At 32.2% G+C, this 11,715-nt stretch overlaps 1 long non-coding RNA gene across 1 annotated transcript in view; it reads left to right on the forward strand.

Moving 5' to 3' along the window:
* The window catches only part of LOC103783907 (uncharacterized), a 110,562-nt gene extending 99,227 nt beyond the window's left edge, over positions 1-11,335 (forward strand). Inside the window, exon 4 of the long non-coding RNA XR_008620679.2 lies at positions 10,942-11,335. This is a non-coding gene — a long non-coding RNA (uncharacterized LOC103783907). The remainder of the gene's footprint in view (positions 1-10,941) is intronic.
* The last annotated feature ends 380 nt before the right edge of the window (positions 11,336-11,715 follow it).

Consider the following 11,715-nt stretch of genomic DNA (forward strand, 5'->3'; position numbering starts at 1 on the left):
ACAAATTCATATTGAAAATAAATTACTTCATTTTTTATTATATATGCTATATTTAACAATTATATATATTTTCCAAATATATTGTTTACTCATAAATATGTGTTAGTCATCATTTATATTTTTAAGGTCTCCATATTTTAGATGATTTTTGTTTGTGCAAAAATCACAGGTATTGTCATCAAAATATTGCAATAATATTAAAAACACTGTCCTTTCTCAATCAGTGACAGAAAAATCCTGAAGTTGTTGCTGAGATACCTACAATCTAACATAATGAATATTTTTTCTTCACATAGAAGCAGATGGGTGTAATAGTTGATAATCATGTTTCCTAAACTATTACCTCAATATCCATGATTTTTTTTCTGAAAGATATCACTACATCAGAGAGAAGGAAAAATGTCTACATTTTTCAACTTAAAAGATACCTTCTTTAAGAATCTTATATGCTTATTCTGTTTATATATATGCATGTCTTATAAATTTATATGTAAATTTATAAATTATTACAAATATACACATTTATATAAGTGCAATTTATACATTTAATATATATTTGCATAGATATATCACTGAGGTCTCTTATTTACTTATTTGACTGGTGAGACAAAAAGCAATAGTACATAGGTGCAGCAACAGTCCAAAAATGACACTTCTTTTCTTGCTGAAATAGTTGCTCAATACTTTTCACTGAGTTGTGGTGTACATGGCAGGGAGTTATTTTTGCCCTCTGTTTCCCATTGATTTAGTTAGCAATACCAGCTTGAGTGATTGGAGTCTTTTACATGATCAGTGGATAGTACCTTCTTGCAAAGGCCTGGAGGTCATACATTCAGTATCTAATATTGTTTAGGTCATTACATTTGAGAGGCATTAAAGCCATTTCTCTGTTCCCTGTTTCTTAGAGGTTTATAATTTTTCACCCAGAGTGGTTAAAAATTTGACACACATTGGTCTGTATATCAAATGTCTATTCCAATACTATTTTACAGAATGCACTTATATTAAATATATCTGGAAGAATTGTTCTCACATGGCATAGAAGTCACAAGAGTGAAGAAGCTGACCATTATTAAGTAGTTTGAACTTTAGAAAAAATTAAAAGTTGAAATTTATTTGACAGATTGAATAACTCAAAGTTATAGAAGTTAAATTGAGTTGGAATTTATACGGCAGATTGACTTTGTGTAAGTGAAGATCCAATCTCCATCATTAATGTGATATCAATTTTCAGGATCATGGTGAGTCAAACTGAGTTTCTAGAATTTTATCTTCAGTTAATGGAATAATTTTGTGTTATTTTCTTGTTAGACATTAGTATGATCTTACCACACACTTCATTTTTTAATGTTGTTAAGAATTATGCACATGATATCTTTTGGAAAAATTAATATCCCTATACAGTGGCATGAAATGTTTCCATAATGACAGACTATCTTTTTCAATTTCTTAACCATTTTCTTGAAAACTTTAATGGTAACACAATCACCACTATTTTGGAACTCTCCATCACATCCATTTTTGTAATTATTAAAATTAGAGAGTAAATGTATGTTTTTTTAATTTCTGAACTTTATTAATAGATGTTGATCAGAATAAATTTCTATGGCTTGATTATATATCCTGCTACTGCAAAAGAAATGCTGTTACTTCAATGATTCATTATTGTAAGAAACTTGATTTTATTCACTTTGCAGTTTACTGTGAACTTTATTAGTGTGGCTTGTATTTAGTCTTTTTGACAATTGGCACAATTTGGTGATTATTTTATGAAACCAATTTGGCTGTACATTTATAGGATAATTTACCATTTTAGCATTTAGATATTTGCTGATGTGAGTGTAGCCTGAGAAATACATTAAATTTTATTTTGTGCTATAATGTACTTATTTTCCTTATAAGAAAATAGCTATTATAGACCTTTAAAATACTCATCTGCAAAGGCTTTTATTTCAGAACCTAAAACAGAAAACAGAGTTACAGATTAATAAACATTTTGCGTACCCTTCACTAATAAAACCAACAATAAAACAGGTGAGGCTTGTTTGACTTTATTTTGTCAATGGTTTATCCTTCTCTTATTATGCCTGTGCTTGTTTGGTATTCTGTAGCCTATAAATCACCTCCATCCATCTCACAATGAGAACTCATAATAATGGAACTTTACAAAAAGGAAAAGTACACTAGGTAAATCTCTAGTAATTTGAGATGCCATACAGATTTTGTCCAACCTTCTCTGCTGCTAAAGAGAAATTGCTACTTTAACGTGAAAAAGGCCCAGTCTTCATTCTACAGGTATGAATTCGCAGTAAAAGGAAAACATATGAAAAAGAAAAAGTTTGATTCAGTGCCTTAAACACTTCATTTTACCAATTATGATTTGTAGAATGAAGTAGTTGAGGAAATTTTCTATCATTATAAACTTAAAAGCAAAAGAGAAATGAGAGTTAAGGTGCTCTAACCTAATACCAAGCCTTTAAAAGGCACATACTGTATAAGATGGTAATAAGATTTCTGGGATATGTATAAGTTTGGGATTGGAATGAGGATTTAGCAATTTGGTACAGGCATATCCTTGAAATAAGCAGGAGGAAGCCTGGCTAGTAATCCTAAACCTTGGTTCAATGAATTCAATAAATAATAACTAACGACCTAGCTGTGTATCAAGAAGCTTTTAAGACATTCGTGTCAAGGATTATAGGGGGCTCAAGTTTGGGGCCCACTCAATATATGCCATATTTTTATTTTCTCTCACTTTAGAATAATAATAGCCCTGGGGCTTTCAAGATTATTCTATACCAAAAGTCACCAAGAGTTTCCTTAGCATATACAGGGAAGTTCCTGGCAAGGAGCTTAGCTTCTTTGATCTCGTGATTGTAAGGAAACAAAATATTGAATCTTACCACATTCAACATAGTATATGCCTTTTTGTTTTTAGTTTATTCACAATAACCTTCTTTCTTTAAATATTACTTTTAATTCACATTCTTTTCATATAAAGGAATAGTATGCACTATAAATTAATATTATATAGGAATCAGTACTTTTATATTTTTATCAAGGCTAGAGAAGAAAGTAACATTGAAGGATGCATGGACAGGTTGAGAGAGGAACAAGAGATTATTTAGAGGGATGGTGAGGAGTGTGAACCTCGGGCCCAGGCTGACATGGATTTGAACACCTGTCCTTTTGTTTCTGGCTTAAGTTGCCCAAAATTAAGTTTCTTGAGTATTCTTAGTTTCAATTTCATCATTTAAAAATTTAATTAATGCTTGTTTGTGCCTAATTTTAACATATTGACACTGAAAAGATTCAACAATTGAGTGTTTTTAAAAATTTGAATACTATAGTAATACCATGAATGGAAAGAATGAAGACAATTTTGGAGCATTAGAAAAATGAAACTGAATATCTGAGTTTGGGTAGGGAGGGAGATTGAAACTACTAACAAACTTCATTTATTTTGACAAATCTTATTCTATTCATGAAACAAAAACAATAACAAAACAAAATTGCATTCATGCTCCAAACAATGCAACAGTCTTCTCTTTTAATGTCTGTGATTAATACTATGCTGTGTGCTTTATTCCTCAGTACCTCTCAATGGACTCTTATTAAGCTGTTTTACTGCTCAAATGTCAGATCATACCACCTGTATTCTCTTAACATTTCATTTATTCAAGTGATAAAAACCCTAAAAGGGAAATGGAGTAAGACGGATTTCCATTATATTTGCTAATATTTACCTTGCTCATCTGATGGCTTTATGATTTGTGTCTTTCTCTGAATCTGTCCAGACAGCTGTAACTGCTTAACCTGAACCTCTGCAGAAAATAATGTATTTTCTGCTTATGCTAAATGCATAATTTGGTTTCTGGGGAATGGGGAAGGGACGGCTTTTGGGGTTAGGTAGATACAAATTTTTAACTTACATTAAGTAGTTATTCTTTTTGACATGTAGTCAAATAGAGCAGTTAATAAACAACACAGCCCTTTTATAATTTAATTGTTCTTGATTTCTATTTTATATTGTCAGACAGTCATTCATCTTTTTGATGTGGTATTTGTAACTTTTGGTCCTGTAAAGATAAAACAAACTTTTCATGTCTCCTTATTTTGCTTTTAATAGTATTTATCTTCTCTCATTGTGTCTACATCTTTGTCATTTCCCAGGTGATGGTCTAAAGATTGAATTGTGTTTATTACTTTAAAGCTTGTATGCTTTATCATCTAAATTTACATGACTTTCTTGGAAGTTTTGATGACTCCTTTTCCAGATATTCTTTTATCTTTCTACAGCACTGCACAGGTGCAAACTTATGTTCCTCTTAAGGATTACTAGAATTTAAATACATGAATTCGATGACTTCCCTAAATTCAAGTTAGAGCAAATAAATAGCTGTCTCTCTATCAACATATCCTTCCAATACTGTTATTAACCCGAAGTTGGGTGATATTATGTTTTTATTCAGCTTATTTTTAATGTTCTATGAATACTATGGATTCCCAAAATAAAATCTAGAGTTTTCATATGGCATTAAAAACATTTTCTTAATCCAGTACATTTTACCTTTAATTAACATGACTAAAGTCTGACATTAGCAAATTTTGAGAAATAAACCTATTTGCACTCCATAAAACTGGCCATATTCTTAAAATGAGAGTATTAAAAACCAAGGTTATAACAAGGTTATCTAGAAAGTGTTAAAGAACTTTAATATTGTTATGGCTATATAGAAGCCATAACACTTTTCTTCTTATTGAAGGAATTTTGTTGATGACAAAATATGAGGATAAATTATAGAGTCAAGTATCCTTTGCAATTATTCAGGACCTCAATTTGTTAGGAATATCAGAGAGGAATAAATGTTTTTAACAGAGTCTTTCTTGGAAAAGGTTTAGATTTACCAAAAAAAATGGCAGAAAATGCAGAGTTTCCATAGGCTGGAACTCCTACCCCACACCGTTTGCCCTATTTTAACATTCTTTCTCAGTGTAATATATTTATTACAATTGATGAACCAATATCAATACATTAGTTTAACTGAAGTTCATCATTTATATTAGTGTATTTGTACAGTACAAATACTCTGTATTGTACAGATTTTTTGTTTTGACAAATGCATTATTTCTTGCATCTACCACTACAATATAAAATTTCACTGCCTTAAAAATGCCCTACTTTCCATCTATTTATCTATCTCTTTTCTCCTTAACCACCTGTCACCACTGATATTTTTACTGTCTTTATACTCTTAACTTTTTTTTAGATTAGCATGTATTTGTCTTTAAATGGTATGTAGTCTTTTCAGACTGCCCTTTTTCACTTGGTGATATGCGTTTAAGATTCCTCCATGTCTCTTTGTGGCTTGATAGTTTATTTTTATTGCTGAATAATATTTTATTGCATGGATGTATCACAGTTTATCCATTTACCTATTTAAGAACATCTTGGTTGCTTCCAAATTTTGGCAATTCAGAAATGGAAAGAGTTGGTGCCTCCTGCTTTATACCTCTTGCAATGAAAACTATGAGTATATACTCAATGCAATACTGTTTGCATTTTAGGTTCTACGTCTGTTGTTTTGGTCACGTTCTTTCAGATGGAAATGACAGTCATCTTTTACAGAAGTGATATGTGTGTATTGTGAATAAAGCTGCTATAAACATCCATGTGCAGGTTTTTGTGTGGACATGAGGTTTTACATCATATGGGTAAACATCTAGAAGTGCAATTGCTGGATCATACAGTAAGACTATGTGTAGCTCTCTAAGAAGCTGCCAAAATGTCTGCCAAAGTAACTCTACTAGTGTGCATTCCCAAGGCAGTGAAAGAGACATCATGTTGCTTCACATCTTTGACTGCATTTGAGGTTGCCTCTATTTGGGATTTTAGCAATTCTAACATGTTTATTGTTGTATCTCACTGTTATTTTAATTTGTAATTCCATAATGAAATATGATGTGTAACATTTTTTTTCCATATGCTTCTTAGCAATCTATATATCTTTTTGGGAGTGTGTTTTTTAAACCATTTTTGTTTCTTTTCTCTTATTGTAAAGTTTTAAGAGTTGTCTCTATTTTTTTTAATACAAGGCCTTTATTAGATGTGTGTTTTGCAAAGATTCTAATACCAGTCTTTGGCTTTTTTTTCATTAATTTTCTTAACAGTGACTTCTGCAAATTGGAAGAATTTTTAAAACAAAGTCAAATCTGTCAACTTTAAAATGGATTATACTTTCATATAAATATGAAAAGTAATTGCAAAACCCGAGATCATCTAGATTTTTTTCTATGTTATACTCTAAAGTTTTATAGCTTGGTATTTATATATTTAGCTCTATGATCCTGTTTGATTTGATTTTTGTGAAAGATGTAAGGTCTCTGTCTAGATTCATTATTTTGCATCTAGACTTCCAGTTGTTCCAAGGGTATTTGTTGAAAGGACTCTACTTTTCTTTATAAAATTGCCACTGTCACTCTGTTAAAGATTCACTGACTACATTTCTGGGCTCTTCATTCTCTCCCATCGAATACCAGACTGTTGTGATTATTGTAGCTTTACAGTAAGGCTTGAAATCAGGTAATGCCAGCTGTCTGACTATTTTCCTTGTTTAAATCCAGTATTGCAGTGGTTATTTTGGGTGTTTCGCTTTTCTATAGGAACCTTAGAATCAGCTGAGATCCACAAAATACCTTGTTGGGATTTTGCCCAAAATTACATTCAATCTACAGATCAGGTTGGGAAGAGATGATATTTTAACACTATTTAGTCTTTCTATGTATGAATTTGCAACAGCTCTGCACTTATTAAGATCTTTCCTTGATTTCTTTCATTAGCATTTCATTGTTTTTCTCATATAGAACTTGCAGATATTCTCTTAGATTTATATATCAGTATTTATTTTTGAATGCTAATATGAATAGTGCTGGCTTTAAAAAATCAGATTCCTACTGTTCATTGCATGTGTATGGCAGAGAAACTATCTTTTGTATGTTACCCTCATAGTCTGCAATCTTGCTATAACACTAATTAGTTCCAGGAGGTTTTTATTTGTTTGTTTGTTTATTCTTTGGGATTTTCCACATACATAGACAATTATAACAGCTGCGAACAAAGACAGTTTTACTTTTACTTATTCCTTCTTCTAGTTTTGTACAATTAATTATAATGTTCACTGTAAGATTTTTGTTTTCTTTTAGGTGTTCCTTATCAAGTTGAGGAAATTATCTCTATTTCTAGTATTCTCATTATGAATGAGTGTTGGATTTCATCAAATAACTTTTCTGCATCTACTGATCTAATCCTATGACTTTTTTCTTTAGCCTGTTCATGTGATTGATTACTTTAATTGATATTTTAATATAGAACCATCTTTCCATAGCTGAAATTAGTCCCGTTGATGAGAAATTGTTTTTTTTAAATATGGCAATAAATGCTATTGTATTTATTTCCCTATTTTATTGTTAGGTTATTTTATGATTTTAAAATGAATTAAATTTTAGCAGCCAAACAAACTTTGTGTGTGTGAGTGTGTGTCCATGTATAACCTTTCAAAAAGCACACTGTTAAATAAGAGTGAAGTAGCTAGAAGTTAATCGGCAGTGATGTTAAGTTCAAGGACAAACCTTCAGTGTTTTCTGTTTTTATATAAAAAAGCCACTTTTTAAAATGCTGAGAACACCTTAAAGAGTTGTATATGTAGCATCTCTTTATAAATGAAAGTGGCAGAGTTACTATATCACTGTCTTTTGAGAATATTCTATTTTCTTATGTTAAGGCGCTATTACAAAAGTGAACATCTGGAAGGGCCCCTAGGATGTGATGTTACATGTTTTCCTTCATGCTTCTTATTTGTCAGTCATTTATCTGGCTTTGTGTTTCACTCCCTAAAAAATGCATCGCCTCTCCTGCTGTGCTTCTTGTAATCATGAAGGAGCTGCCATCTAAGTGAATAAATAGTCTCTTTTCCAGGTGATTAATTAAAATCCATACATTCTTCTAACCACAGATAAGAAGTAACAGATGCTGCACACATTGTAGCATCAGAGTATTAGTGAGGACCACTAGCTCAAAGAAATTGGGCCAATTAACAAAAATGCTGGTGCCCAGAAGCATGTGCTATGATATTTATAGATCTTGAAAAGGATAATCTCAGACCTAACTCTTAGATATCTATTATTATTCTGCAATGGTTTTGTATTGATGAAATGTCATTGAAGAAAATTGCATTGAAAAAGTCAACAAAAATAAATGCAAGCCACATTTTGTTCCTAGATGTGTAAGACCCATAATTCATGCAACTGCTGTATCCAAGCAACATATGCACTTCGAATCAACATCAGGATGAACACCCTAATAGACAAGGTGATGATCACTTAGGTGGGATTTTTTTGAAGCTCTATGACCAACTATAATTTTGTTAAGTGTTTGCTGGGGTCACATCCAGACTGCCTCTTAGGAAAAAAAAAAACTGAATCAATTTGAATTCTGGCTTCCTGAAATATTGAGTGACAAGAAAAATAAAAGAACAAGAATCTGGCTAGCTATCCTAGTTGTAAAGCTGGAAATCTTATTCAAAATCATCCTCATCCTATACTTGCCAGATACTTATTTCTAAATCAATTAGAGGTAAATATATCCTTAGTAAAAGATATGAATCAAAGGGATTTCCTGACTCTAAAGCTGCAATCGAAAGTTGGTCTGAGTCAGCTAGAATGGCCACATGCTATAACTCTCCACAGGTACCTTCCAATGGTCCAGCATGTAAACACATAGTTATGTGTAATGCAAAGCATGGATCCTCTTTACTGCCTGTATTATCACAGTAATTTGTATGGATGAGAGTTGAAAAATACATAATTATTCCTTTTTATAGTGCCAAGCTGTTAAGGGTATTTTCTTTTCTACAAAGAGGAAGTGAAAAGATCTAATTTTCATCTTTGAAGATAATTGAGTGAGTTATGAAGACTGGAATGGGATATTGAGAAATCAAAATCTGTCAAATATGAGCAGAAATAAAAACATTACTTATCCTATTGTTTACTTAAAAGAATTCACAGTATCTGATTTTATGTTAATTTTAGTATAATAGTTCCTCTTTATCTGCAGTTTCACTTTCTGCAGTTTCAGTTACCTGTGGTCAACCGTGGTCCAAAAATATTAAATGGAAAATTCCAGAAATAATTTATAAGTTTGAAATTGCATGTCATTCTGAGGGGCATGATGAAATCTTTGGCCTTTCCGCTCCATCCCTCCTGGAGGTGAATCATCCCTTTGTCCACAGTCCCCACACTGTCTACTCTCTTCAACCATTAATCACTTAGTAGCCATCTTGGTTATCAGATCCACTGTTGCAATATTGCAGTGCTTGTGTTCAAGTAACGTTGATTTTACGTAACAGTGGCCCCAAAGCACAAGAGTAGTAATGCTGGCATATTGTTAGAATGTTTTTATTTTGTTATCATTGTTGTTAATCTCTTACTATGCCTACTTTATAAATTAAACTTTATCGTCGATATATATGCATGGAAAAAAACATAGTAGATATAGAGTTTGGTACTATCTGCAGTTTCAGACATTCACTGGGGACCTTGGAACTTACCTGTCACAGACAAGGGGAACTACCACTGTAAAATACAACGCAACATGTTCAAAATTAGATCATTAATTGCATTTGGTCATAACTATGATTGCTAAATGATTCTAGTCAGTGGTGACCAGCCTCTAAAATGACTCTCATTGATTACTGCTTCCTAGTATTGACACCTTTGTGGATTCTCTTCCCATATCACATAGGGATGACTTGTGTAATTAATAGGGTATTGAGAAAAATAGCAGTGTGTGGTTTCTAAGACTACATTATAAAAAAAATTGCAGTATACATCTTCCTTTCTCTTGGAACACTTGTTCTGTGGAGGCAAGCTGCAGTGTTATGAGGACCCTCTAAGAATACTATGGAGAGATACACATAGCAAGAAACCAAGGCCTCCCACCAACATCCACAAAGCTATGAAGGCAGGAGTGCAGTTCAGTTTTCAAATGACTGCACCCTAGACAGTGTCTTGATGGTAACCTAACAGAGCTAGAACCATGCTGCGAATCTGCTTTAAAATTCCTGACCCACAGGAACAGTAGGTAATTAATATGTGCTGTTTGAAGAATCTAAGTTTTGGGGTAACTTGTTAAGAAGTGATGGAGAACTAATGCCCAGACCATTAGCAAATAGTTCTATAAAAGTAATGATAGGCAGAGGCTTACAACTCATTTTAATGTGAGCCAGCTAATTATTGTTAAAGTGTGTTAACATTTTCATAAAATCTTTATGTTGACAACATTTGTAGGATAATGTGAAGAGCATTTGATGCATTTTCAGTGCTTAATCATGAACTCTACATTCTTAGAATGGCATAATGATATCTGAGCTCAATTCACTTAACCATATCACTTTCTGTTGCTCACAATTTTATCTCTAGGCTACTCTTTCTTTTCTAACTATGTGAAGAATTCTGCCACTTTTCAGTATCTGCAAAATACTATTTTATTCTTTTATAGGAAACCATATGTGTTATTTATTCTTTAGGCGACATACTGATTCCTCATGATCGAATTAATACCTACCTAAAGAGATGTTCTTGTGGAGAGCAGTATGGCAGTTCTTCAGAGTGCTAAAAGCAGAACTAACATTTCACCCATGCTAAAAGCAGAACTAACATTTCACCCAGCAATCCCATTACTGGGTATATACCCAGAGGAATATAAATCATTCTGCAATAAAAAGACATCCACATGAATGTTCAATGCAGCATTATTTACAATAGCAAAGACATAGAATCAAGCTAAATGCCCATCAATTACAGACTGGATAAAGAAAATGTGGTACATATACACCATGGAATACTATGCAGCCATAAAAAAGAATGAGATAATGTCTTTTTCAGGAACATGGATGGAGCTGGAGGCTATTATTCTCATCAAACTGTCCCAGGAAGAGAAAACCAAATACCACATGTTCTCACTTGTAAGTGGGAGTTAGATGGTGAAAACTTACAAACACAAAGAAGAAAACAACAGACACCTGGGTTTACTTGAAGGTGGCGGGTGGGAGAAGGGAAAATAACAGAAAAAATAACTATTGGGTACTGGGCTTAATTCTTGGGTAATGAGATATTCTGTACAACAAATTTCCATGACATAAGTTTATCTATGTAACAAGCTTTCACATGTACTGCCGAACCTAAAATAAAAGCTAAAAAAAAGGAAATGTGCTAATAATGTACTCTTTCATCATCCCATTCCTATGTAAATATTCAATAAAGCAAAATTTCTTCCCAACCTCAAATATAGGAGTTCATTATTATCCGTTACCCATATACCATAGGTTAGCATGTGATGATAATTGGTGATGATAATAATAGATGCTATCTATTAAGCTTTATGTAGCAAACATGTTGTTAAATACTTACATTATCTTATTTAGCACTAATAATATTCTCCATTGAAATAATGTACATGTTTTTATTTCAATTTTAGAAATAAGAAAAGTTAGCAATCTACCTATTAATCCATTTTCACAGAATTATTCAGCTAGCATACATGAGACATAAGTTAATCTTAGTCACAAACTATGTTTCAAAATTGCCTTTCCTGAAATATGATAATGTTTTATTTTATTTGTGTATTTTTGAATTTCGGCATTATTTCTTTTGCTAGGT

The sequence above is a fragment of the Pan paniscus genome, chromosome 14 (genome assembly GCF_029289425.2).
Source record: "Pan paniscus chromosome 14, NHGRI_mPanPan1-v2.0_pri, whole genome shotgun sequence".
In the NCBI taxonomy this organism is placed as follows: Eukaryota; Metazoa; Chordata; class Mammalia; order Primates; family Hominidae; genus Pan; species Pan paniscus.